General features: G+C 35.5%; 1 pseudogene; it reads right to left on the reverse strand.

The window, feature by feature from the left end:
- Positions 1-13,017: 13,017 nt before the first annotated feature.
- LOC109678572 (olfactory receptor 7G2-like) lies at positions 13,018-21,204 on the reverse strand (annotated as a pseudogene).
- Between the last annotated feature and the right edge of the window lie 6,504 nt (positions 21,205-27,708).

The following is a 27,708-nucleotide window of genomic DNA, read 5'->3' on the forward strand; positions in this document are numbered from 1 at the left end:
AAAGGAGCCAAAACCCATGATGGAGGAAAGAAATACACTTCAATAAATGCTGCCAAGAAAACTGGATAGCCACATGCAGAAGAGTGAAACTGTATCCCTGTCATTCACCCTGTACCAAAATCCACTCGAAGAAGGAATAGGAAATACAATGGGACAGACAGATATAAGGAACAACTTCCTAAACAGAACTCAAAAGGCTAAGTATTAAAGAGATACAATGAACTAATGGTGCAGAATCAAAGTAAAGAGCTTCTCCAGAGCAAAGGAAACAATCACCAGACTCAAGCAATAGCCCACAGAATGGGAGAAAATCTTTGCCAGCTATTGATCTGATAAGGGACTAATACCAGAATAAACAGAGTACTCAAAAACCTCAGTCTTCAAACAATCAACACCACAATGAAGAAATGGGTACATGAATTAAACAGGGAATTCTCAAAGGAAGAGGTACAAATGACCAGTAAATACATGAAGTGTTTAATTTCCCTGGTTATATATGAGAAGTAACTCACAACATTTACATTTCATCTCACCCCAGTTAGAATGGCCATAATCAAGGGTAATAACAACAACAAATGCTGGAAAGGATGTGGCAAAACAGGAACCCTTATATGCTGCTGGTGGGAATGCAAATTAGTATAACCACTATGGAAAACAGTATGGAGATTCCTCAAACAACTAGTGCTAGAACTGCCAAATGATACAGTGATACCGCCCCTGGGCATCTACCCAAAAGGACATAAAAGAGGATACAGTAGAGACACCTGTACACAGATGTTCATCACAGCATTATTCACAATAGCATACTTCTGGAGACAACCCAGATGTCCTGGAACTCATGAATGGATCATGAAATTGTGATATATTCACAGTGGAGTATTACTCAAACACTTCACTCACAAACGCAGTTGTAGAACATGTTTGTAATGGTGTAACTACTCTATAGAACTTGGAGAAAGAGAGAAAGGAAAGGAGAATGATAGAGCATCAGTAATATTGCATACCATAAGATGTGAAGGTAGAGGACATAAGGATGTGTATTAAAGGCAGTTGAAAAGAGGAGGTGGGATGTATGGGTATAAAGGAGAGTATTAGAGGGGATTGAACACACCAAAGTAAAGCACACACACAGTGGGCATACATTGAAACATGCCTTTGAATATCGACTCAAATATTAATAATGAAAACCAGGACTGCAAACCAGGCACATTGTGTGTGGAGGAGGGGAAGTAGTGGGAGGGGGAGGGTGAAGGAAAGAGATTAGGGTGACAGTGTGTGCTGATGGACTTCATGTACCTATATGAAACAGAACTAAAAATCCTCTTGCAATTGCTTTAAGTGGAGTGTGTAGGGGATTGAGAGACACAGATGATGGGGCATTATAAATAATGTATAATATAAGACTAATTGGAATTTTCACTATAAATCACCCCTGTATAATGAATATGTGCTAATAAAAACTCTATAACAAAAAGAAACTTTCCTTTCAATATTGCGAAGCCAATCAAGATATTGAAATCCTTCTCTCTGATTATATCTCCTTCCCTCCTTCGTCTCCCTAACCGGTACGCCTGCACTCACTTATTCAACTCAATGTTTATTGAGCACTACCTCAATCATATGTGGTGCCAATTTCTGAGAATGAAATAAGCAGACACTTTATTCTTTCAAAATTATTTTAACCTTCTACTGGGCGTGTTGGTGTATACCTGTGATCCTAGTACAGAGGAGACTGAGGCAGGGAGATGGTGAGTTCAAAGCTAGCCTGGTTACATAGTGAAACACTGCCTCCAAAAAGCATAATTTTACATCTTTGCACAAACAGGAATGAAAATTTAATCACTGATCCAAACTAATCTTTAGGGACATTTTTACCTTAAGATGCTGGGAAGTATCTGAATAAGTGAAAAAATTGTATGGAACAAAAAATTAAAACCATAACCTTTTAATAATGCATGTGAAATTAGGCATGATAGTATTCTTCTAAAATCTCAGCACTCAAGGGACAGTGACTAGAGATTTTATGAATTTGTGGCCAGCCTTGGCTACATAGCAAAACCCTGCATCTAAAAACAAATATGTTTGTGAAAACAGCAACCATTTATTGGTGCTCTGAATACAAAGACATAGACGATAACACAAGCATCAGCCATAGTAACAGGAATCTCACTTAAGATGTGAGTCTCCATTTGGGAGACAGAGTAGTAGATACCAGAGCACTGCATGTTTGAGATAAGCCTTAGATCCACACACTATGAGTTAAATCTAGGCTCCACACTTATTTTGTAAAGAGAGAAAATTCTTCAACTGTATCTGTAGCTATAGTTAATGAACTGTACAACAGGGACTATAATAAAACCTGTTGGAATTGTTGCAGTGGTGAGAAATGAAAAGCCCCAAAGCAGCTAGCTCAGTACTCAGCAACTGAGACTCTCAGAATGACATTTTTCTGCCACAAAACCTTATGTGGCATGTTTCTGTCCTAGCTGAGAAATTATCCTTGGGAAATAATGAGAAAAAAAGCAAGAAAGTGAAAACATCCTGAGCATTATAACTGCAAATTTTAGGAGCAGAAAGTCTATGAGTTCAACTTCCTCTTGTGAGTCATAATCATGCACAGAAGAGAGGAAAGAAATATAGGTAACATCACTATTTATTTGGCATGCACAGATTTTAATTAAAACAACTGAAATTGTACTACATGATTCAAATATGAGTCAACATGAACAGTGAAAACTAGAAGAGCAACATTGTATGGTATAAAGATTATAGCATGAGGATTTTTAAACATTTTTGAGTTCTACATACGCGTGGTTTTGTTTATTGAAGATTATTCTAACATAATAAAAAATATGGAAAATAAAGGACTGGGCACATCAAATACATGCAATTCACCCTCCTCACTTCAGGAATTGATATTGCAGTAAATAGTGCATTTTTTGGAAATGATGCATTTCTACAAATTGTTTCTTCTAATTTCTCAGCAGAACCACTACACAAATCTGATGAACATGATTTGTGTTTTTACTGTTTTTGGTCATTTTTCCCATAAGTACTTCCATATTTTTTTATTTTTAATAACTGCATATTAAAAGCATCATAAGCAAACTATTTTACTATTGATGTTCATTATTACATATTTTAACTAATATTTAAATATTGATAATTCAGCTCTACTTCATCAATTTTTAACTACCAGAGATTAATCTACTACACTGTTACAAAACAATTTGCTTTTTCATTTTCTGTGTGACTGATACGAGGTCATATTTCATTCATCCTGTATACAGATGTAAACATCCAAAAGATGAAACCATGGTCAGGAGGAACAAACACATTGATCATGCTTCTGAGAAAGCAAAGATAGGAACAGAAAGAAATATGCAAATTTACCTTCAGTATAAGATATTTTTTCATTTTAAAAAATTCACAAAGATGCTATAGCATAATATCAGTATTAGTGATCTGGAAGATGTTCATTGATGCTGTTTTAAAAATTCTTTCATGGACTACTTCGGCTATCATTACAATTTGAAACATTTGTCGTTTCAGAAAGAAAAATGGTTAGATAAAGGAGGTAGTCTACCAGGTCTGTGTGGATCTATACTTCATTACCCAGAGTCTTCACATCAGTAAACACAGACAATATCACAGGTCTTCTGCAGGAAGATGTAGGGGGACATAGCAGGAAAATAAACTGTCACTGAACAATACCTGTCCTCTCTACCACCACCTGGCCATCCTATTTGTGAAGGGGATCAATTATGCTCTAGAAACAATTATATAATTATATTCAGAGAAAATTGTTAGTTAAGAGAAGCATTGAGTAATTTTACACCAGTACAGAACTCAAAATTATAACTTGCAAAAGCCCCATTAAGGTCTTGGAACTGATCCTTTATGCATATATTCTCCTCACAGTTTCACAGGATGAAAATGTGTTAAGTATCTGCTTCATTTCCTAGGAATTGTCTAAGAGTCTTTGGGTTACCTGACTGACTGGCATCATAGCGGAAGGATGCTGTCTTCTCCCCTGTATTTTGGGGGAACATAGAACATCTGTCACCAGCAACAGTGGAAGGAAAAGCTCAGGCAGTTAGGTCTGTGCCAAAGAGATAAGCACTAGGAGAATTCCAAGATGTTCCTTACTGACTCAGAAGAATTATTCCATGAGGTGGTCAGAGACAAAATACTTGAAGTTCCTGGATTCCCAGGAGATCAATATCCAAAGCTCCTCATTAGTCAAATACTTCCACTGTCATTAGGAATTTGGGAAGTGTAAATCCTTAAAGACAAATAATCTAGAAAGACAAAATTCAGGATGGCTGAGTTCTGCAAAACCCGCAAAGCCAAATTATTTTTCCACTTCTCACCATTTGTTTCTACATACATACATTTCATATTCTCTACACACATGCATGGGGCATCCTTCTCTAACTCAATTCTAGTCTTTCTTCAGTAGAAGCAATAGCATCTCTGAAGTTAGAATCTAGTTTTAGGTGGAGAAACATGGTTTTCATATGTGGGTGTACAACATATATCTATAGGTATACCTCAGATAATGGAAAAATACAAACACTCAGACAGTTTTTTCCATAAGTCATTGAATATTTTTGGAACCTTGATCTTTATTTTGTATATTTAATTCAGGAAATTCGTTTCTATAATTTATCAGAGATGTTCATAGCATGATTTCAAACTTCACAATAGTTCCATGACACCATTTTCTTCACATTAAGGAATTCCAGATTGTGAATATGACTCTATTATTAGTACAGTTATGAGAAATAATCAATGGTGTCAAACCAATGGTGTACTGTTTTCCTCATACTTCAAGGAGACCTAATGAAGTTTCAATCATAATTAATTCTTGAAAGTGGCACTGACTATTACACTTAATTACATTTTATCTGTGATGAATTAAACCCTTTCATGGGTTTATACATGTGTCTCATTTTATATTAACAAGATTTGCACAAAGTTGTTTTTAAATCAGAAGTTTTTTGATACATTACTTGGTAGCATTATGAAAAAAGATGGCATGGCATTGTAACTCATTCTCCTTTATCGTATTACATGAAGTAAGATAAAATTATTGAGCACATAGCTGGTGTCATTAAACAAGGTCTAAATTTTTTATGGGTACCAGAGAATTAACTGAAATTTACAGAAATCATAATTATTGAATATACATTATTTTTGTGCAAATATACCTAAAAATTGTGGGGGGGAAATTAAGAATTTCAAGGGAATATCCCAAGAGTTAGAAATCAAATAGAGCAAGCATTAATCACTGTTTTGGGTAGGTGGTACCTTCATACCTACATTCCTAATTGTGTGACTAGGTCAATGTTTGTATATGTGTGTATATTCATGAGCAAACACATGTGATACATTTTAACACTCAGAAAGAAGTTATGGCTGAGGGTAGTTGGGGAAATAATAAAGAAAAACAGAACATCGCTAGTGTAATGAATCCTAATTTAAACCAAACATTTCTATGATGAACATGTTTATATTAAAAAATGTAAGAAAAGAAACATCATTGATACCAATGTTCATTTGACTTGGATTTAGGGTAAAATATGTAACAACAAAACTGAGTGAATAACTAAGGAATTAGACACACAGGTCATAAAATATATGAATGTCTAATCTAATGATTTTGAAAGAACATATTTTACACCATGAGAAAAATTTCAATTTAATTGAACCTATACAAATATGAACATTTTTATTGTAAATTATTCACAAGTGATAACAACTTCAGAGAACCATGCTGGGGACCCATCAGTCAGCATTAAAAATTCAAATACTCCACCATACTGGCATTAAATATTGCTATTTGAAGGAATAATATAGCCATATTTGAAGCCTCTCACTTCCTGAAATATCACAAACATATTTATATCACTCCACAGGAAACCACTGAAATAACTTGAGATACATTATTACTCTTCACTTTTTATTCTATTAGGTATTAGTCTTACAAATAAAAATGATTGCATTTTGTTGCATTTAAATGTCTTAATAAAATAGACCCTACTATGCATGTGCAATTTCCAATTGAAGTCTTAAGCATCTTGTTTTTTGACTAAGGATATTATATGGGATATTCATTTTGAAAAAGATGATAGAGGTGCATTTCTCCCTGGGGCAGAGAGGCAAGAGTTCAGAATTCTTAAGTGCTATTAAATATTATTAGAGACCTGTTAATATTAATAACATGCCTTTAGGTAAAAATATCTTTTAATATTTACTTTTAAATGAAATAAGATATTATAGGCTAGGGAAATTTATCTCCCTAATTGGCATCCCTTGTATACCAACCTAATACCCTGGCTTCCTTGAGGGAAGGAATGACAGCCAAGCAACCAGTCTGCCCTTATGCCAGCACCAGCTGCTTTGAGCACTCCACAGGCACCTTGAGAAAGCTGCATGAGAGCTACACCTGCTTTCTGCCAGAGCACAGCTCTGACTCTTGAAGGAACAATTCCAGAAAACTGTGCCAGGTTTTTTGCAATTGCATGCCAGAGGAAACCCTAGATGACTCTGCAGCCATTTTGACCCAGAACAGATGAGGAGCAGTACCCTGATGGCCCAAATAAGACTTGTTTTTAGTATAAAAGAGCCTTTCACTTGCAAAAAGGAATGTCAAGATGGGTGCTTAAGAGACTTCCATGAATTCTGCGATTACCATTTTTATAGCCCCCTAGTGGTTATTAATACAGATTCTTGGCCTCATTTTGTCAATCATATGGAATATACTTTCCTGGGTTGTTCTCTGATGTCACAACATTAGGTCCAATGAAGGCTTCTCCTGAATGGTCTTCTTTGTTGCTTTTGATTTTCATCACTAATAACAGCTGATTTAGTAACAAAGTGAAAAGAGCAGTAGTGGCAGCAGTAGTGAGAGCTATAGAATGGTTGATTGGAGTCATTCCAGCAGCAGAGCTGACATTGGTGGGTTATTGATGTAATTGACTGTGTGAGGAGAGCTTAAATTTTGGCAGGTAGGGGTCACTTTAGTTAGGAGCAGAACTGGTATAGCTGGTACTATCAGTTACCCAGGACCCTAGCTCCAAGATGCAAGTTATAACACTTCCCAGGGCTAGTGTTGCCAAATACACTGAAGACCAACTCCAGAGGTATGTGAGATGTCAAACTTGTTATGGTAAGACAAAGGGACCCACCACCCATGCCTATACTGGAGGAGCAACACTAGAAGATGCCACTTGTTGGTGCTAGCTGTCATCTGCTGCTGCTTCCTGTGGATTCCAAAAACCCAACAATGGTCCAAAGTATCTTGAGGAATTTCTCTAATCCTACTCATTATTCTTTTCCAGGCAGAGCAGAAAGACTCCTCCAGCTAATTGACATCAGTTCCTTAATCTTAACTAACACAGTGTTCCACCATATTTTCACAACACAATTTATTTCTACATTTCTTAAGGAGTAAAGCTATGATTATTGACATGATACATATACAGTATAGAATCACGCAGGAAAGACACAATCACATTGAAGTTACATGTTTTGGGAAAGGAAGATAAAAGAAGAGTTACACCAAATTCAACAATTTTTTATGCTCCTTATTTTACAACTTTATTTAAAAAGACTTGAAACATATAACACACTGTCAACAAAGACTAATTTTAGAAATGGAGATTGGTTATCATGTTTTATTGCTGTTATACTATCTCTACTGCATCAATGGAAAATATAGGGTGTATCAGAAAATGAAAAATGAGGGTGATGAAGCTGCTCAGTGAACCTGTCTTCATCTCCACTTCTTTCCCCAGAGTCCTCAAAGCCCTTGTACATACATAGGACAGACCTCTCTATACAATGCAGCATCTACATTGCAACTGCATTTGGAGATTGTTCTTTAAAAAGATAACTACTTCTTGCCTGCAGCAGTATCTTCTAGTGTTTTCCAAGATATCATCATGTTAATCAAGATAAGCTTGACCCAAAAAGGCAAACATTACATGTTTTTTCTCATATGCAGAATACAGATCTAAAAAAATCAAAATGTAAAATGGGGACTGTGGAGCAAGAACCAATGGAAGGATGGAGGGAGAAAGGATATGGTGATGCATGGATGAATATGTATGTATGGAAATAGAATAATGAATCCTTTTTGAATAAATAACATGGTAATAAAATGTTAATTTTAAAGTAAATGAATAAATTGAACAAAATAAAAAAGCTAATTGATTTTATCTGAGGTATTTATGAGAAAACCAAGTTTATATTAGAGCAAACCATAATTCAGTATGACTGGAGTCTTCATAAAAATAGATTAGGGTGAAGGTACACATACAAGGAAGACAATTTGAAGGCACTGTGAGAAGGCAGATGTGTGCAAACAAAGGACAGAGGCCTCAGGAGGAATCACCCTGTCGATATCTTGATCTAGACTCCCGATCTACAGAACTGTGATCATAAAAATTTCTCTTATTAAGTCATCCATTCTATGGCACTTTGTTATGACAGTACTAGAAAAACAATACCATGATCAAAACCCTCCACCACAAACAAAACAATTCAAGTAACCATCACAATATTTTAAATGAGTTATCATGTTCAAGAAGGAATGGATTTCTCTTCATTCAGAAGAAAAATGGTCTTTCCTGATGTATGCAGGAAAGAGAATCTCGGTGTCCATCCAAAAGAGAGCTGGCTGAATATCGGTGAAAATTTGAGGATATGTCAAGTAGGTAACAGGCAGGATGGTCATAGGATTTCTATTCCTCATCATCATGTGCAGGCTCTTGTTTCACTGATTCCCTTGTGTGGAGTTGTAGAAAAACATCTGCCTTCAATACCAAGTCATTAACCAAAGGACTTGGGTTATCTCTTTTACTTCAATAAGAAGAATGCTCAGCATCTTGCTCAGATATGCAAGACAAAGACCTGTACTCAGGAAGGGCACATATGTGGTTGAGTCAATAGGGTCCAAATCAGGAAGGATCATCCCTGTGAGAAGGTACAGCTGTTTCACCCTGTCCATGTAGGGATGCTGAGTATGGTTGTTACTGCTTGACTCGTATGTTCTCTACATGCCAGGGTTCAACATACAAAATTCATCATTATTGGAGAAACATTACTATCCTTCTGGTCTAAATCAGTATATATCCTTAAAGACAAGTTTTATAAGGAAGAATTCAGGGTGACCGATTTCCAGCCGCCATTCTAAGTATATATGACCTGGGTATGTCCAGCATTACCTCAACTCCATTTTAGTATAACACATTGAACTTCTCTAATAAATTCCAACCTTCCTTTTGGCTACCTCTATTTCACAATATCAAGGAACCTTATTGAATTTTATACATAGATATATGAAAGATAGATAGATAGACAGACAGATAGATAGATAGATAGTTATGATATTTTAAATTTTGGTAAGCACCAAAATGTCTACATGAGTATATTAATGTTCCTACACCTTAATTTTGTTGTCAGTATTTTGTATAGAAGAAACAAATATCTTCATTGACTAGTGCTGAGTGCGTTAAATGATAGCTAGCATTCTGTAATCACATTGATAAACATGTTTCCAGATCCGTTATAACATTTCCATGCATATTTCTTTCAAATTAATGGAATATGTGTAAAAACAATGGTTCTACATTTTAAATCACCAAAAGTGGTAGTACACATATGTCTCTATGACAAGGTATTTATTTGTTCATGTACCATAGGAGGAGATGGTGCTCTATGTTATTTATTTTAAGAGATTTTTATAAATAAAAATGTCAATAATTTCATCATATGAATATAGATTATCATGATTTGCCATGTTTAACTCTTTATGAATTTTAATCTATAATTTTAAGATATTTAAAAATCAACTTATAACATTACAATAATTTTCTTTTCCATTATCACCCATTATTTTTTAACAAATGAGTAATAAAGTGTAAAAAATCAAAATGATTACAGAGTAATGTCTATTACTTTGTGTTACACATAAATAAGGTTATAAGTGTGAAATGAGATTAATTTTTCAAAACAAAAATATTAATTATTTCAAGTGCTAAGGGAAAATCTCAGATATATTATAGTAAATGGAAAAAAGAGAAGGATCCATATAGATTTGTATTCATAAGCAAGAAAGAACTTTGCCTTCTCAGGTAATGAGGGCTTACTGTCCTTGAAGGAGAGTGCTTGCCAAGGATAGAGGTGGATGTTCTTTATTTGAGAAATATGAGTTAAATAAGAAGTAAAGCACTACCTATATGCATGCATATGGACTTAGAATACCAGAAGCTTTTAGAAAGTCCCCAAGGAAGAAATAACTCAGTTACCTATAGACTTGATTGAGCAATTTGTTGTATTATCTTTATTAATGAGCAGTATAATATAGTAAACAGAATGTGGGAGTAGAGACCTAACTACTGATTGATGAAGGTGACTGTTAACATTCCAGATGAGAAATCAAGAAAGGAATTATTACCACGTTAAAATAAGTTTTAGTATCCTGGTATTGGATAATATTTAAGATATGTAATATCAGGCATGGTATAGATAAAATAATCCTATTGTTTAGGGAAAAACATTGCAGAAAACCATCACCACATAAATAGGGATTCTTATTGCTGAGTTGGCATCAGATAGAAGTGGTTAATTGTTTAATAAATTATCCTAAGAAATAAAATAAATTTAGATATCTGTCTCAAATTAAACCGGAAAAAAATTTTATGTGGTTTCAGTTTCAATTGCAAAAGAAAAATGTCATATATGAATAAAAATAGGGTGTTCAATATCAATATTTGTAAAAAGAACCCAAAGGAAAATATTGACAATTTAAGACATGGTCAAATATAGCATTATTGTGCATCTACCAATTGTTGTAAAGCACATTCAAGAAGAGACACAGCCCTAAGAATTATACATACATATGTGTGTGTATACTTAAAACAATAAAATGAATTGTGTGTATAACAAAGTATAGGCATCCCAGGGACATAGATAAGTATTATGAGTAAGTGATTTACACAAGGTAAGCAGATTAATGGTAACATAATACACACATATTTAATGAGAAGCAAACAAATGATGATAATACATGTGTGTAGGAATTATGAATCTCACAATAAGAGAAGTATAAATAATTAAATGCTTTTTCCCCTACGTAGACTGCCAAGGTAAATAAAGTATTTGGAGGAAGATGTGACACACCAAAAATATCTATAAGGATGTTAAATTGGTTCAAAAACTCAGGAAACTCTTGGACCTGCCATTCAAATTAAAATCTAATCAGTTATAGCCAATAATTATTACCCAAGTATAAACTTTATCCAAATATTTCAGACAATATCTAAAAGAACACTCAGCTTTTTTTAAAAATGCAGTAAAATAACTTCTGAAACCTCATCAATCTCAGAAATGCTGCTGCTGGGCCCTGGTGGCTCAAGGGTAATCCTAACTACTCAGGAGGCAGAGATCAGGAGGATCACAGTTCCAAGCATCTTAGGCAGATAGTTCACAAGACCCTATCTCGAAAAACCCTCTTACAAAAAGTTGGGCTGGCGGAGTGGCTCAAGGTGAAGGCCCTGAGTTCAAACCTCAGCACTGTAAAAAACAATGCTCCTTATTTTTAATATCATCACATATAATATAAAAATACTGAGCATTAAAAAATAAATGAATAAACATGAAACCCAATAACATGGTTCACTCTATGTTACACAGATGAAAATAAGAAGACATATAATTCATCCATTAGGTTTGATATATAATGACATCAAATAAAAAACATTTATTTAATAAATTATACATGTACACCACAAAATTGATAAAAATTCACTAGACTTTTTGAAAATAGCTGTTGTGTAAGAAAATGTGGTCAAATACTGACAATCAATTACTAGATGCCTTAATTCCTTTTCTGTTTCCATGATTACGTTACATCTTTTCTTTGAAGTGGAGACTTCTGGTTTAAAAAGAAACATATTATTGCAAATAAAGGCCACCCAGACAATGAAAGGAAAGAACTTCTTCTACAAACCCCCTTCTTCCAAATACTATTCACCTGTTTACAAAATAAATCAATGTTGTGTTAATGGGATAGGATATTCCCGTATTTTCAGATCTGACATACAATGCTCTGCAGATATGTGGTATGGTTAACTCATAAAAAATTTACTTATCAATGAAACCAGCTATGTAGATGTATTTTTCTACCTAAAGAATCTTATCTTTGTGTGACAACTGATACCTGCACTTGTTGTAATGACCTGTTGTTTTAGAGAAGATTCAGTCCTAGGATTAGCCTACAACAGAGAGGACTGAAGGAAATTCTCTATTCCAGTACATTTCCTAACTTTGATGTCCTTGGAGTAAAGATTACACTTTCCATTGTTTTAGTTCATTACTATTAGAATTTTTTTCTTATTCCATTGAAGACATGCTTCTTATTGAAATTTACAATTATTTCAAACAACCGTTATGATCTAATTAATCTCATTTTATGTTTTATGTACATGGTATTATTGAATACGTTAGATATCTTTACTAGTGAAGGATACATTTTGCCAGTATCAGGCCTCAATGTATACTTTCCAGAATATGAATGTTCACTCCTTTGCCTCACAAGAGGACTAACTGCAGAATATAATTCCAGTGACTCTAAAGATGATCAGGTGAAGGTCATTTTAAAAATATTAAATGAATTCACGCAACATTTTATTTGCCCTCTCCAACTTGCGTGACTCTGAGAAAACTACACAAAAATTTTGCTAAAATTTGTCTCTACTACAGACTCAGCTTCTGTTTATCCCAAGTAGATAAATATATTTAAGAAGTTGAGATAATTTGTCACTATTCAAGAGCTGAACAAAAGCAACTCTAGGTTTCAAGCTGAGTTAAAATTCACATGGTCATTACATTGCCTGGTTATTTTAGAAAAAAAAAAGTTTAGTGATAAAAGATTCAGCCATTCTGTATCACAAGGGGTCCAATCAATTTAACTTAATATAGAAACCCGATTCCAAAAGAAATGACCAATCAAAGAAGAAGAGATGCTGTCCTGCCAATGAGATTCCTCAAGGCTTTCTTCATGTCCATGCTCCTTAGACTATAGATGAATGGGTTCAGCGTTTGAAGGAAAATGGAATACATCACTGAAGCATACTGCAGACTTTCTGGGTGAGTTGGTAACTGCTGAGCTAATGTCCACCACAACAACTGAGCCATAGAACAAGGACACAACTGTGAAATGAGACCCACAGGTGGAAAAGGCTTTATACTTTCCTGCTATTGGTAGTATTCTCAAGACAGAGGACACAATGTGAAAATAGGAAAACAGAATTCCAGAGATAGAAGCCCTACCAAAGATGCAAGTTTCAATATACATCAGTATGTTATCAATGAGAGTATCAGAACATGCAATCTTGAGGACCTGAGCAAGTTCACACAAAAAGTGGGGTATTTCAAGGTTTGTGCAGAATGACAGCTGCAATACCATCAGACTGTGCAACAGTGCATCCACAATTTTAATGGACAAGGTAAATAAAACCAACACAACACAGAACCATGTGTACCTAAGTGGTTGGCAGATAGCTGCATAATAATCATAAGCCATTGCTACAAAAAGAAAGTTTTTCACTCCAACAAAAACTAGGACAAAGTAGACCTGAGTGAGGCAGTCTATGTAACTGGTGGCTTTGTATTGTGTCCAGATGTTCGACAACATCTTTGGGACTGTGATCATACTTACACAGATGTCAATACAAGACAGATTGGAGAGAAACGATTACATTGATGTGTGGAGATGAGCGTCAGAACTGATGGCCAGAATTATTAGAAGATTTTCCAGAATGGTAACCAGGCATATGGACAAGAAAGGCAGAAGAGGAAGAGTTCCAATTCTGGATTATCTGTCAGCCCCAGAAGAAAGAATCTGGACACAAAAGTTTTGTTTGGGGTTCTATGTTGTTGATGATGCTGATGGAAAAGCTAAGATGGAAACAACAAAATCAGTAGCTGTCAGGTGTTATAAATACAAATATTGAGATGCAGTGGCTCAAGCCTGTAATTCCAGTTATTTGGGAATTTGAAATTGGGAAGATAATTGTACAAGGCCAGCCCAAAGAAAACATTTGCAATGCCCCATCTCAACAAATTGCTGAGCTCAGTGGCAAGTATCTGACATCACAGATACATAGGAAAGTGTTTTCAGGAGGATCGCACTTCGAATTCAGTCTGAGCAAAGAATTTTGTGAGATTGCATATTAAGAAATGCTGAGGGTGGTGGTTCATGCTCATAATCCCAGTTACACCAAGAATTATAAAACAAGAAGATCATGGCTCAGGAAAGCCTAGGCAAAAACAAGACCCTATATCAAAAATAATCATAACATAAAGGGCTAGTGGAGTGGCTCAACCTGCAGAGCACCTTCCTACCAAGTGCAGAGTCCTGACTTCAAACAGAAGTAACAACAAAGAAGAAAAAGTTGGAAAGAGCAAAAGTAATAAAGAAAGTCAGAAAGAGAGAAAGAAAGGAAGGAAGAGAAGAAAGAAAGAAAGAAAGAGAGTGAGAAAGAGAGAGAGAAAGAAAAAAGAAGGAAAGAAAGAAAAAAAGAAAGAAACAAAGAAAAGAAAGAAATACAAGTGCTTTGCCAATTTCTTGACATAATTCTGATATATTCTTAGGATGAGGACCAACAATATACACTCTGTGAAGGCCTGTGGATGTAGGATGAATTTAGAGAACTAGTGAAATAAAAAACAAAATTTATCATGGGTGTGGTCAATTCAAGTGAATATTCAGATACTTTCCTTTGCTCCTTTCTATCTCTGTCCCTCTTCACTCATTCTTCCTTTTCTCTCCCTTACCCTATTTAATACTTTTTGTTGAACGTCAACTTTTTCATGCATTTTACTAAGTGCAGTATAAGCCATAGCTTTTCTATCAATTATTCTTTGTTTTCACAAAAACCAAGGAATAAGTACTAAGATGACATCTGAGAAATATCCCCCAACATCTCAACTCACAGATACCCTAAATTGAACAGCTATACTCACTCCAAACTTCCTCCAGAAAATCTAAGGAAATCAGAATATGCAGTACATTAGATGTGTATACATGAGTATCCCATGAACATGACAGTAGGTATAGAAGGAGCATGGAGTTCAGTTGTAGAGAGAATTTGCTGAGGGCAAGATTAGTGGCTCAGACAATATTATCCAGATCTGCGATGAGAACCTTCCAACCCATGGGATCACAACAATAATAATTGTTCCACAGAAACCCCAAATAATTCAAAAGATAAAATCCTGATTATTAGTACAGCCCTGTTACTAGCCATAGATTCCTCTTAGAAATCTCATTTTTGCATATCCAGTGTCCAGCAATATTGTCATTGACTTGAGAAAAGTGTTGGTCCAGAAAAGAACAGCCTTTGGCATCTAGACCACCAAAGATCAGGTGGGTAGTGAAACCAGAGTCTGAGAGGTTAGGAGCCTAGCCTCTGGAAGCCAGCATGGAAAATTGCAAACAGAATGAGTCTACTTGTCATTACTTAAACACTGGGTGAGGGCCTGAGAATCTGTGTAACCACTCTGCTGCTAAGCTAAATTTCCAACTAGATAGTCCCTACTTATCCTAGCATCTTAAATTTTAATAAATCAAAAAACTGCTTTGAGGAGGAAAGGTTAAGACCTGCCTGCTTAACAATGAAGAAAATACTGACTGTTCATTTTGTCTGTGCCTTTGAGTTTTTTTAATTTGTCTTTGGCATTTTTTCTTTCTTGCTCACTTGCTTTCTTTTTTATTCTGTTTTTCATCCTTCTGTTGTTTGCAGTCATTATACACGAGCCAAATAAAACCACATGTTGCTATTCAATTTTAAAACATCTCTTCTCTCTGCCTCTCTTATCATGCTCCCCATCTTTAATTTCTTTTTTTAACCTTTTAAAAATTATGTTTATTGAAACAATTCACATACAATACATTTACCCATTCAAGGTATAATTATGCACAGTGAATACCATACTCCATTTTAGATCAGATTCATCTCAAGTAGGAACCTTGTACTCTTTAGCTGTCATCTCTTTCCTACTCCCAACTCTCCATCAGCCAACAACCACTAATTCTCTGTTGCATAGATTTCCTTGTTGTAGACATTTCATGTATGTGCCATGAAACAATAAATGGCATTTGGTTACTGGATTCTTCAACTTAATATATTTTAGAGGTTCATCCATATTCTAGCATATGTACTGAAGTCTTTGTTATGTTTGAATAATATCCTATTGTATGATTCTCTCACACCTCATTAAATCTGTAAGACGATGGATGTTTGTGATGTTTCTGCCTTTTGGTTATGCTGAACAATGCTGACAGAAACATCCCAAACATCTACTTTCTTTCTGTCAACAATTACATCAGTTCTCTATCTTATTCTATTACTTTCTTCTCTATTTACCCATCCATGAACCTTCTTTCTTGCCATTATTTTTGAAATAATACTAATTTCCAGATCACTTTTTTCTCTTTTTCTCACCATCCTTTCAGCTGTACCTTTTTATCTCTCTCCTTTTACTTTCTCATTGTCCCCTTCTATTCAGTTTAGCAGCCTCTTCTTTCATCATGATTATACCATGTCGTGCACTATTCGTTCATATCATCTTTCCTCTCTTAATTCAATTATTATCATTATAAACTAATATCTTCCTAGCTCACAAGGTATTATTTCTTCTTTTTTATTCATCTAACAATTCTGCAGCAGTAGCAATGATTCTTCTTAATCAGGGATTACTGTATTTTATACTGAGTGTGTCTGTCAACTGTCATTGTTTCTAACTACAACCTGCCTACTACCCCGTCTTGTCCAAACATTTGGATTACTTTACCTGAAAGGACTCAGTAGATTAAAAGCTCCAAGCAAAACTTTGGCCTTAAATGCATAAATTTCAATGTAGACACACAAGTAATATAACAAATAAGGTAAAATGTCTCCTCCAAAAGTCAACAGTTCCACAGTAGAGGGCTTGAATGATAGTGAAATGAATGAAATTTCAACAAAGGAACTCAAGAGAATGATGGCAAGAATGATCAACAAAATTAAAAATGACATGTACAACCAATCTGTGCAAATTCAAAGACAGTAAAGCCTATCGCTTAATGAACTCAGAAAGAATTAAATAAAAAAGTAAATGAAATATGGAAGATGATAAGTCATAAAAAAGCAAAAATCAATAAAATATTGAAAGCCTAAAAAAATCAACTTGAAATTTTGGAAGTGAGACCTCATTAACTTAAATGTAAAAAAAAAACACAGTTGTAAGTCTTGCTAATAGAGTGGGTAAAGGTAAAAACAGAATAACAGGACTTCAAGATAAAGTAGAGAAATTACAGCACTCAAAAACAAATAAAATACTAAGAAAATGTTAACAGAACATGCAAAACCTCTGGAACACCATTAAATGACCAACCTACAAATCATGTAAAAAACAAGTAAAAGTACAAGTTACAGGCCTGCATAATATATTCCATAAAATTATAGCAGAAAAATTTCCTAATCATGATAAAGAGAGAGTTATCTAAGTAAAGAAGCCTTTGAGGACATTAGGAAGATCAAATAAGAACTTCCACAAATTATATTATAATTGATACAACAAATACACAGAAAAGAAAAAATAGAGAAAGAATATTGAAAACTGCAAGAGAGAAGTAACAAGTCATATACAGAAGCAGAGGGAGAAAGGAGAAGGTTCTGGGAGATGAACATGATTGAAGAACATTATATATTTAAATGAAGATAGAGTAATGAAACACACTAAATTCTGCTTGAAAAGGGGAAAGTAAATGCACTTAAAAGGATAATACAGAGCTTAAATTTGATGAAAATATATTGTATGTATCTTTGGAAACATAACAATCAAACCTCCTTGTACTATTAATTTTTGGTAATAAAAATCAAGAATAACTATGTCCTCTAGAAACTTGGTTTACAAACTTTTGTTTACTCAGAATAACTTGAAATCCTTGTCAAATTTCATATTTGTAATCTTATGAACATTTACCCACAAGGACACCTAGGTAAGGTATGAGTATGTCATGGAAAAATAGATCAGAGATCAAATATTATGGCCTCTGAGCTGATTCTTGAAAAATTACTGCTTAAGCTTCTTTATAGGGTACAATCAGCTTTCATAAATGAACAAACAATTCTCACAGTATATCTCTGTAATTTTAATATGTTCTTCTTATTCAATGATTCTAAGATTTCCCTGTCCTTCAAGGTTTTTCACCTTCCCATGGAATTTTTGTGGAAAGTAGATAGAGTTTATCCAGACACTCCTCAGCAATAATTAGACAAACGTACTTTTAAACTTGAAATTCATGACTCCCACTTGCAAGTTGAACTGATCTAATCTAACTATTAATTCCAACAGAAATTGAAAAACCCTATCTGATAGTCTCAATCTCATCCTAAGTGAATTCATCTCTTAAGATTTTTGGACAGCACAATATTAATAAAATAGCTAAAAAAAACAAAAATTAACTGCACAGAATCATAAAAAGCATAAAAATAAAAATTGATTGTTGCCCTTTAGAAAGCAGAAAAAACTTTAAATACTTATGTTAATCAGATATTCATAAAATAATCAGGTCATTGTAGAACAGTGGTCTTTGTGTTAAGATGGAGACAGAAGAGGCCATGCCAGAAATTACCATTTAGTGTGATATTGAACTCACACATTCTGAATTTTATCTTTCATGGATTACAGGTCTTATGGATGGGGAAATAACTTTAATTGTATGAGAGCCTGGATGGTAAATTTATAAAATGGGAATGGTTTGATGGGTATGATAATTAGATTGATTGTTGTAACCATTTTGTAATGTGTATGTTTATCCAACCGTATGTGTACTCTTTAAATATATGCAATATTTATGGAACTATGCTTCAGTAAATATGGAAAAAATCCTGGTTTATAATTCATGTTTAGAACAGAATTGAACCAATCCCTGAGAATAGAAGAATAATCAGCATACGTGTCTCAGATAATGACATTTCCTGTTCTATTATTTTGTGTCATGCATAATTGTGCATGACACGCCATATCTCAGAAAGCAGACATGGGCCAGGAAAGTTGGGGGAAAGTAGAAATAAAGACAACATCCCTAGCATTACAAAGGAAATATGGGGAAATTATTGACATGTTAAAATTACCACTGGGAAATCCTACACGCACAAAAATGAGTAAAAAGCAACAATATTACAAATACTCATTTGATATGAATATATTATTAAGCATAGTAACTAAAATTAATTAAATAACAAGTGTTTAAGATACATGAATAACATTGATCTGACATCCAATGTATTACTACCTGGTTGACTTCAAGAGGAATGATGCTCAAAATCTCATCTGAACCACAGTCGATGAAATTGCCTTCAGAAAGTGAACACAGGCTGACTTCAGGGCTTCTGATAAAGAAGGTCATCTCTATAAGAAGAGGCTACAGTGATGCCTCTTCACTGGAGCAGGCCAGGGAAATTAGTTGGTCACAGCCTACCTTTTGCAGACTCCACATCTCTTGGGGTTCTATGTCCAAAGCTCCTTCTTAGACAAGCAATTTTATTATCATGCGATCTCAGGAGTGCATATCCTTAAAGACCACAAATAAAGAAGAGAGGAACTCAGATGGCTGCTCCCCTGACTCCAAAGCCATGTTTACATTATTTGATTCTTTCCATCATTTCCCCTCACCTCTATCTATCAACCCTTGCACACAACACATGGCATTTTCTGATAAATCCACAAATTCCATTTTAGCTATCAACAAAAGTGTCTGCATTCCATAATATCAGGAAAACTTATCACTTTGATAAATTTAATTATATATATATATTATTGAATATATCTTATACATTATATACAGCATGGCTATAAATTTAGCTAAAATATTATAAAATACAAATGGAGAGGACATGGAAAATGGGGGATTGAAAACACCTATCACAACATTCCTGTGTCTCTGGGAAGGAGAAATAAACTTTAAGTGGGGGGACTACAAAAAGAGCTTGCAAGTTAGTAAGCAAGGTGACAGTGTCAGACTGACAAGACAGACACTGGCTAAAGAAAATTTAAAAGTATCAAACTTCAGATCTGTAAAAGAAACAGAGAAACTTTGCTCATGTGAAGCCCAGAGCTGCACACAGAAGCAGGAATAGATATGCTGTATTTCTACATCATTCTAGCACAGCTTATTTTTACTGGCTTTGTTGGTTGTTGTTGTTTGTTTGTTTGTGTCAACAGCCACTTGTTCACACTATGCTGCAAAAGAAACTACCAAAAGTGCCAAGTGGCCAAGTGCAGCCAGGCAAGCCTCACCCCAGACATTCTACTGAAGCCGGTACTGCTGCCCAGGGCAAAGAGCAAGCACGAGAGCAAGATCTTTCTAATCAGCTACACGCTTAGGCCCACTGCCCAGACCAACGTTTAGATGTAAATAGAGGAAACCATGGGATTCTCTGCAAGGAAAGCAGACCGGCGTCTTTTTCCAGACCAGAGGATTGGTGGAAAACACTGGAGAACTGGGTTACTGCTTGCTCACAGTAAAAGAGAAGTGCATGGAATCACACAAGCCCAGAGTATTACCCTCTAACTGGCTATACCCTTAGGCCCACCAATAGCTGTGACTGGAGGCTCCCCACCAATACCCCAAACTGCTACTTAACTGGCTTGGAACTGTTCCTCCCCAACAGAATCCTGGTAGAGCAGCCCAACTCTTGGGAGTTACTGGTATTCCAGAGGACCTATCATACTTCATTCTAGCCACTGCCTCTGACCAAAAGCCTTAACAAACTAGGCTGAACCCAGAGGGAATATTCCAGTGATCTAGGGCCAGAAGATGATATCTGAGTAATATGACATAAAACCGTAAACAAAAATGCTAGTGAGCAGAGATTGGAAAATAAGATCCCTGCTCTGAAAGTGCCAAACACACACATACTTCTCCATGAAGTCAATATATTGATTTTTATTTTTTCCTGTCTCCATTTTAATATTTTTCCATTGGTAGATTGTTCTACTTTCTTTGTTATTGTTGTTTTCTCTATCTCTTTGCCCTGACTATAGCATCTGCTTCCATAATAATTAAATCTTACTTCAACACACTATTGTTTTGTTTACCTTCAGCATGCGTACTTCACCATCCTTCTTCCCATCTTCTTTCATGCTTATTTCTACAGTTGACCCCCACCTTGTTTTTACTACCTAAATTTTAAATTCTGAATTTTTTTCTAACTTCCCAGTGCACCATAAAAAAGTGCTAGTCCTATATATATACATATATATATATGTATGTATATATATATATATATATATATATACATACATATATATATATGTATACATATAAACATGATTGATGGCATACATGTTTTGGTTTTTGTTTTTATACTTTTTATAAATATGCTGCTTGGTTGAAAATTGGTGAAGTTGTTACTGTTGAATTATACCCCCAGACCAGTGGTGAGAAATGTCAAATCCACCCTACCACTATTAATTTGAAATATAGAGAATAATTCAACTAAAAGACTGTAGGTAATTAAAATGCCTAAACAATGATGGCATTTCAAATTAGCAAATCTCATTGCAGAAACAAAAAAAATTGAAAAACAAAGCAACATGGAACTGTAAATAAATCAACAATCACATAATAAAGTATCTTAAGGTTTGTGAAGTGAATGAGATCTCAAATATTTAACTCAAAATAATGGCCAGATCCGGATGGTTCACAACTGTAATATTAGAGCTTGGGAATGTTATAGTTCTAGGCCAGCCCAGGAAAACAGATCATAAGACCCCATTTTCAAAATAATCAGAGCAAAATAGACTGGAGGTATGGCTCAAGCAGTAGAGTGCCTGCTTTGCAAGTATGAAGTCCTGGTTTCAAACCACAGTTCCATGAAAATAGTAAATAAATAAAAATAATGATAAGAATGATCAACAGTTCTAAAGAGGATCTAAGAAAATACCTCAGTCAATTCAAAGACTGTACAAATGAACAGGTAAATGAATTCAAAGAAGATACAAATGAACAGTTGAAAAAAGAAGATGATGCAAGATATGAAAGGGAAATTCAATAAAGATAAAGAAATTCTGAAAAATCAAATTAAATTTTAGAAATTAAGTTCTACAAATCAAATAAAAGCCTCATTTGAAAGTTTCTCAAATAGGCTGGATAAAAGGAAAAACAGACTATCAGGGGTAGAAGAAAAGGTAGATGGGCCGGTTGCCAGTGGCTCATGCCTGTAATCCTAGCTACTTGAGAGGTTGAGATTGGGAGAATAATGGTTCAAAGTCAGCTTAGGTGAATACTTAGGGAGATGCCATCACCAAAATAACCAGAGCAAAATTAACTGGATGTGTAGCTCTGGTAGAAGAGTGCCTGTTTTGCAAGCACAAAGCTTTGAGTTCAAACTCCAGTCACACCAAAAATAATACATAAAATAAGATAACTACATGTAATAGAAAAATCAAGTGAAGATAAAAAATTACGATCTATGAATGGAGCATGTAAGTCTTCTTGGACAAAATTAAAAAACAGACCCTACAAATCATGGGCATAGAAAGAGAAGGTCAATGCTAAAATCATAGAAAATATTTTCAAAAAGTTAATAGAAGAAAACTTCCCAAATACGGAGAAGGATATAGCCACCCATGTACAGGGGCCTTTAAGATTCCCAAGAGATAAGACCAGAGTAGAGCCTCCTCCTGTCATTGTATAGTTTTAAAACATTATCTATACTGAACAAGAAAACAATATTGAAAATTATAAGGGAAAAGTGCCAAGCCACCTATAAAAACATTTCTATCAGAATAACAACACATGTCTCAAAAGAAATATTAAAAGCAAGGAGAGGATGAAATAATGTTTTCAAGCTCTGAAAGAAAATGACTGCAAACCTAGATTACTCTCTCCAGCAAAGCTATTCATCACAATGGAAGAAGAAATAAAAGCCTACATGAAAGATTAAGCAGCACTCAAAAGGAATACTCAAAGGGAACTACTCCAAGGGAAAGACCAACATGTCAGATAGGTGAGGGACCCTGAGACACTGTGATCCAGGATTTCAGAAAAATACTTCAGATTCATTATAGCAAGGGCTAGGTAATCTAGATGATTTTAGCAACTTAAATACTTCCAATACATAGGGTGAAAATAATGTTCAATGACCAACCCTTAAAATGGCTTTTTATAAGATATAACAACCAGGGAAGCCTCAGTCCTGGGACCAGCAGCACCAGTTAGTCTGCCTGCCAGAAAGTTGTTTTTCCTTTTTTAACGCTTCTTTTCCCCTGTTTTGGTAAAGCAAAAATGCAACTCAGAAAACGGGAGAATGATTCTGGCAAGCATCTGGTAATTTCTGGACCTGCCACTATATGTGAACACAGGACCTCAGATTCCTGCCTGCTAGTGCAGTCTGGAGCTGACATGATTCCACCCAAGTGAATCTGCAGTCCTGTCAGGTGAGAGCAACACAGCATCTGCTCTCAAGGAGACCAAATAGTTCTGTCCAGTGGTGGGCAGACTGCATGCCAGTGGAAAAATTGGTGGCCAAAGATATGGAGGGAAGATTTCACCTCTGTCTGGTACATGTGAAATGGAACACTGAGTAGGACTAGCCTGTGTTCGGGTTGCATGACCAGGCTCAGTCTGTAAAAACAAAACCACATGCAAATGCTTTGGAGAATCAGGTAGTGAACTGAAAACTGATCTACCAAAAAGCACAATTCTAGCTCCCAAGGTTGCCCTGTGGGCAGAAGGGAGCAGTCACCAGACTGTTCATAAACCAGCTTCTCATGGGAACACTACAGAAAACCAGCCTGCAGCAGATGGCCCATCCCACCAAGCCTATTACTTAGGCTCACACACTATAAGCCAATTTCCTCCAAAGTTGTCTAAGAGAGAGGAGCAACATCCATTGCCACACAGCCCAGCATATCAACCTTAAGAATGGACAGAGATACTGAGAAAGCCCCTGTCAACAGTGTCAGGACCTGAATTTGAAGTCAGAGCAAAGAGTTCAGAACATCCATTGAATTGAATTTTTATTAAGTATTTTAATTTTTATCTTTTCATCTTATGTGTGTCATTTTATTGTTACCTAGCTCCCTCTTCCATTTTGTACAAATACCAATTCTTGCTCCACTTTCCTTTCGCTAGCCCCAATTTTTCTTCTCCTTTTTTGATTTCTCTCTTCCTTCTCCTTCCTTTTTCCCCCACTGTCCCTACCTCCTCCACACTGACCATTCACTGAATAATTTATAGTACCAACTTTGCACATAACCTCATCTTTCTTATCCATCTGCAATCCCTGACAATAGCACCCTAGCCCCAAATGACTGAACAATACCTTAACACACATTAGAGCAGCATTACCCTATAGACCACACACCTTCACACCTCTTCTCCCCCTTGCCCCATTCCTTCTCCTTGCCCCTTCTTCTAGCACAATTTTTTAAATTACATAAGTTTCTATCTATATTCAAACCACTGCCATCTCCCCAATACCCACTGTTAATAGATAATATCACCACAGGGTTAGTAATATATTATATAAATGGGCATTGAATTGTGAATTGGTTATTCCTAAATTATACCTCCAGGTCAGTGAACAGAAATTTTACAACAACCTAGCTAAGCACTAAACTAATGAGCATAGAAATTAAGTAATAAGTCAAGGGAAACTTAACAGGTGACTAAAACCACCAACAAAGTAATAAACAGCATATGAGCAAATCACAAAATAGAAACATGGGGAGAAAAAGAAAGCAGGGAAATACATCTCCTAAAAAGAATAACAACAGCATAATCATCAGAATCATTATAGCAAGAGTTGGGTAATCCAGATGATTTTGCCAACTAAGATACTGCCAATACATAGGGTACACATAATGTTCAATGACCAACTCTTAAAATGACCTTTTATACCATATAACAACCAAGGAAGCCTCGGTGCTGAGACCAGCAGTACCAGTTGGTCTGCCTGCTAGAAAGCTGTTTTCCCCTTTTTAAAATGCTTCTTTTCTCCTGTTTTGGTAAATCAAAAATGCAACACAGAGAACTCCACAATGTTTCTTGCAATTATCTGGGACGTTCTGGACCTGCCAGAATATGTGGACACATGACCTCAGATTCCTGCCTGCTAGTGCAGTCTGGAGCTGACATGATTACACCCAAGTGAATCTGCAACCTTGTCAGGTGAGGGCAACACAGCACCTGTTCTCGAGGAAACAACATAGTCCTGCCCAGTACTGGGCAGATTGCATGCTGGTGGATAAAACTGGTAGCCAAAATTATGGAGGGAATATTTCACCTCTGACTGGTGGGTGTGGGGTTGAACACTGGTAGAACTAGCCTGTGTGAGGTGTCCTGCCCAGGCTCAGTCTGTAAAAACAACACCACATGCAAATACTTTGGAGAATCAGGTAGTGAACTGAAAACTGATCTACCAAAAAGCACAATTCTAGCTCCCAAGGTTGCCCTGTGGGCAGAAGGGAGCAGTCACCAGACTGTTCATAAACCAGCTCCTCATGGGAACACTACAGAAAACCAGCCTGCAGCAGATGGCCCATCCCACCAAGCCTATTACTTAGGCTCACACACTATAAGCCAATTTCCTCCAAAGCTGTCTAAGAGAGAGGAGCAACATCCATTGCCACACAGCCCAGCATATCAACCTTAAGAATGGACAGAGATACTGAGAAAGCCCCTGTCAACAGTGTCAGGACCTGAATTTGAAGTCAGAGCAAAGAGTTCAGAACATTCATTGAATTCATTTTTATAGAGTATTCTTATTTTTGCCTTTTTATTTTTGTTTGTCATTTTATTGTTCCCTATATCCCTCTTCCATTCTGTGCAAATATCAATTTTATTAGCCCTCTCTTGCTCCACTTTCTTTTCTCTACCCCCAATTTTTCTTCTTTTTTTGTTTTCTCTCTTCCTTTCTTTTCCTTCCATTTCCCCCCACTACTGCTACCTCCTCCACACTGACCATTCAGTGAATAACTGTTTTTACCAACTTTACACATTACCCCCATCATTCTTACCTATCTGCAATCCCAGACAATACCACCCTATCCCCCAAATGACTTAACTATACATTTACACACATTAGAGTGTCATTCCCTATAGTCCACACACCTTCAGACCTCTTCTCCTTCTTGCCCCATCCCTTCATCCTGACCCTTCTTGTAGCACATTTTCTAAATTTGCATAAGTATCAATCTCTATCCAAACCACTGTTATTTCCTAATACCCACTGTTAATAGATAATATCACCAAGGAGGTAGTAATATATTATGTATGTAACTGCTTTTGGCATTGAATTTGTGAATTGGTTATTCCTAAATTATACCTCCAGGTCAGTGAACAGAAATTTTTTGACAACCCAGCTAACAACTAAGCTAGTCATAGCATAGAAATTAAGTCCGGGGAAACTTAACAAGTGATTAAAACCCCCAAAAGGTAATAAACAACATACTAGCAAAGCACAAAATAGAAATATGCAGAGAAAAAGAAGGCAGAGAAATACAACTCCTTTAAAGAATAACAACAGCATAATAGAGGACATGGGGTAAAGAGTAGAAGAATGAATGAAACTAGTATTCTTTAGGTGTGGATCTATAATGAAGCATATAGGAATTTAGATGAATTAAATCATTAAGAAATTAGATATCACACCTCACTTCATCTTCAAAGACTTACCTAAAGGACTTTATTTACCTTGTTGGTTTCAAATTGACTAACACTCAACGTCTCACCTGTTTATCCAAGTGGAAGATGTACCTTCCTAATTTACCAAGGTACTGAGTCATTGGTTCCTGGTCAAGAAAGATCATCCCTAGGAATAGGCTAAGTTGTTTGCTGACTGTGGCAGGGTTTTTGAGTAATATGGTAACAGGTCAACTCCTAGAGTGTCTGCATCTGAGGAGGCACAATATCTAAAGGTCCACATTAGATTCACTCTGTCACTATGATTCTGATCCCAGAAGAACATATCCTTAAAAGACAAACTCCACAGAAGTGATGAATTTGGGGTGACTGATTGCTTGACCCCTGAGGCATGTTTCCATCATTCAGTTATGCCTAGTTTCTCTGCCCACCTCCATTTCAAGGATCTTGCATAAATGACATTTATTGTCTATTAAATTTCATTGTTCCTTCATAGTTATAAACAAAGCTTTGACTCTATAATTAAAGATACCAAGAAATTTGGTTTTTATCTGTGAAATATGGCTTAGAAAGTCATTATAAATACTATAAATATAAACATTACATAATATTTTGTAAAATGTTGAACAGTCAGAATATTTCTCCAAAATTTTTGACATGCAAGTTCTAAATATATTTTGCACAGAAAATTATTCTTTTTGTTACTAGCTCATTGCAAAAATATAGATTTTTAGATTGATACATCCTGCTGAAAAATTTTATAAATGCCTTCCTCTACACCAATTATTTTATAATAATTTTATATAATTTATTTCTTATTAGGGTTCTATGAGATGAGATTATAATTGGTCATTTCAAATAGTTGTGTTAACTCAAGTACACAATCACAAAAAGGCTATTTTAGAATATTGATGGATGCTACCCTCAAAATATTTGGTTACATAATTACTACCATTTAATAATCCATACTACCACTTCTTTTAAAACATTTTATAATT

Source organism: Castor canadensis, chromosome 15, assembly GCF_047511655.1.
Source record: "Castor canadensis chromosome 15, mCasCan1.hap1v2, whole genome shotgun sequence".
In the NCBI taxonomy this organism is placed as follows: Eukaryota; Metazoa; Chordata; class Mammalia; order Rodentia; family Castoridae; genus Castor; species Castor canadensis.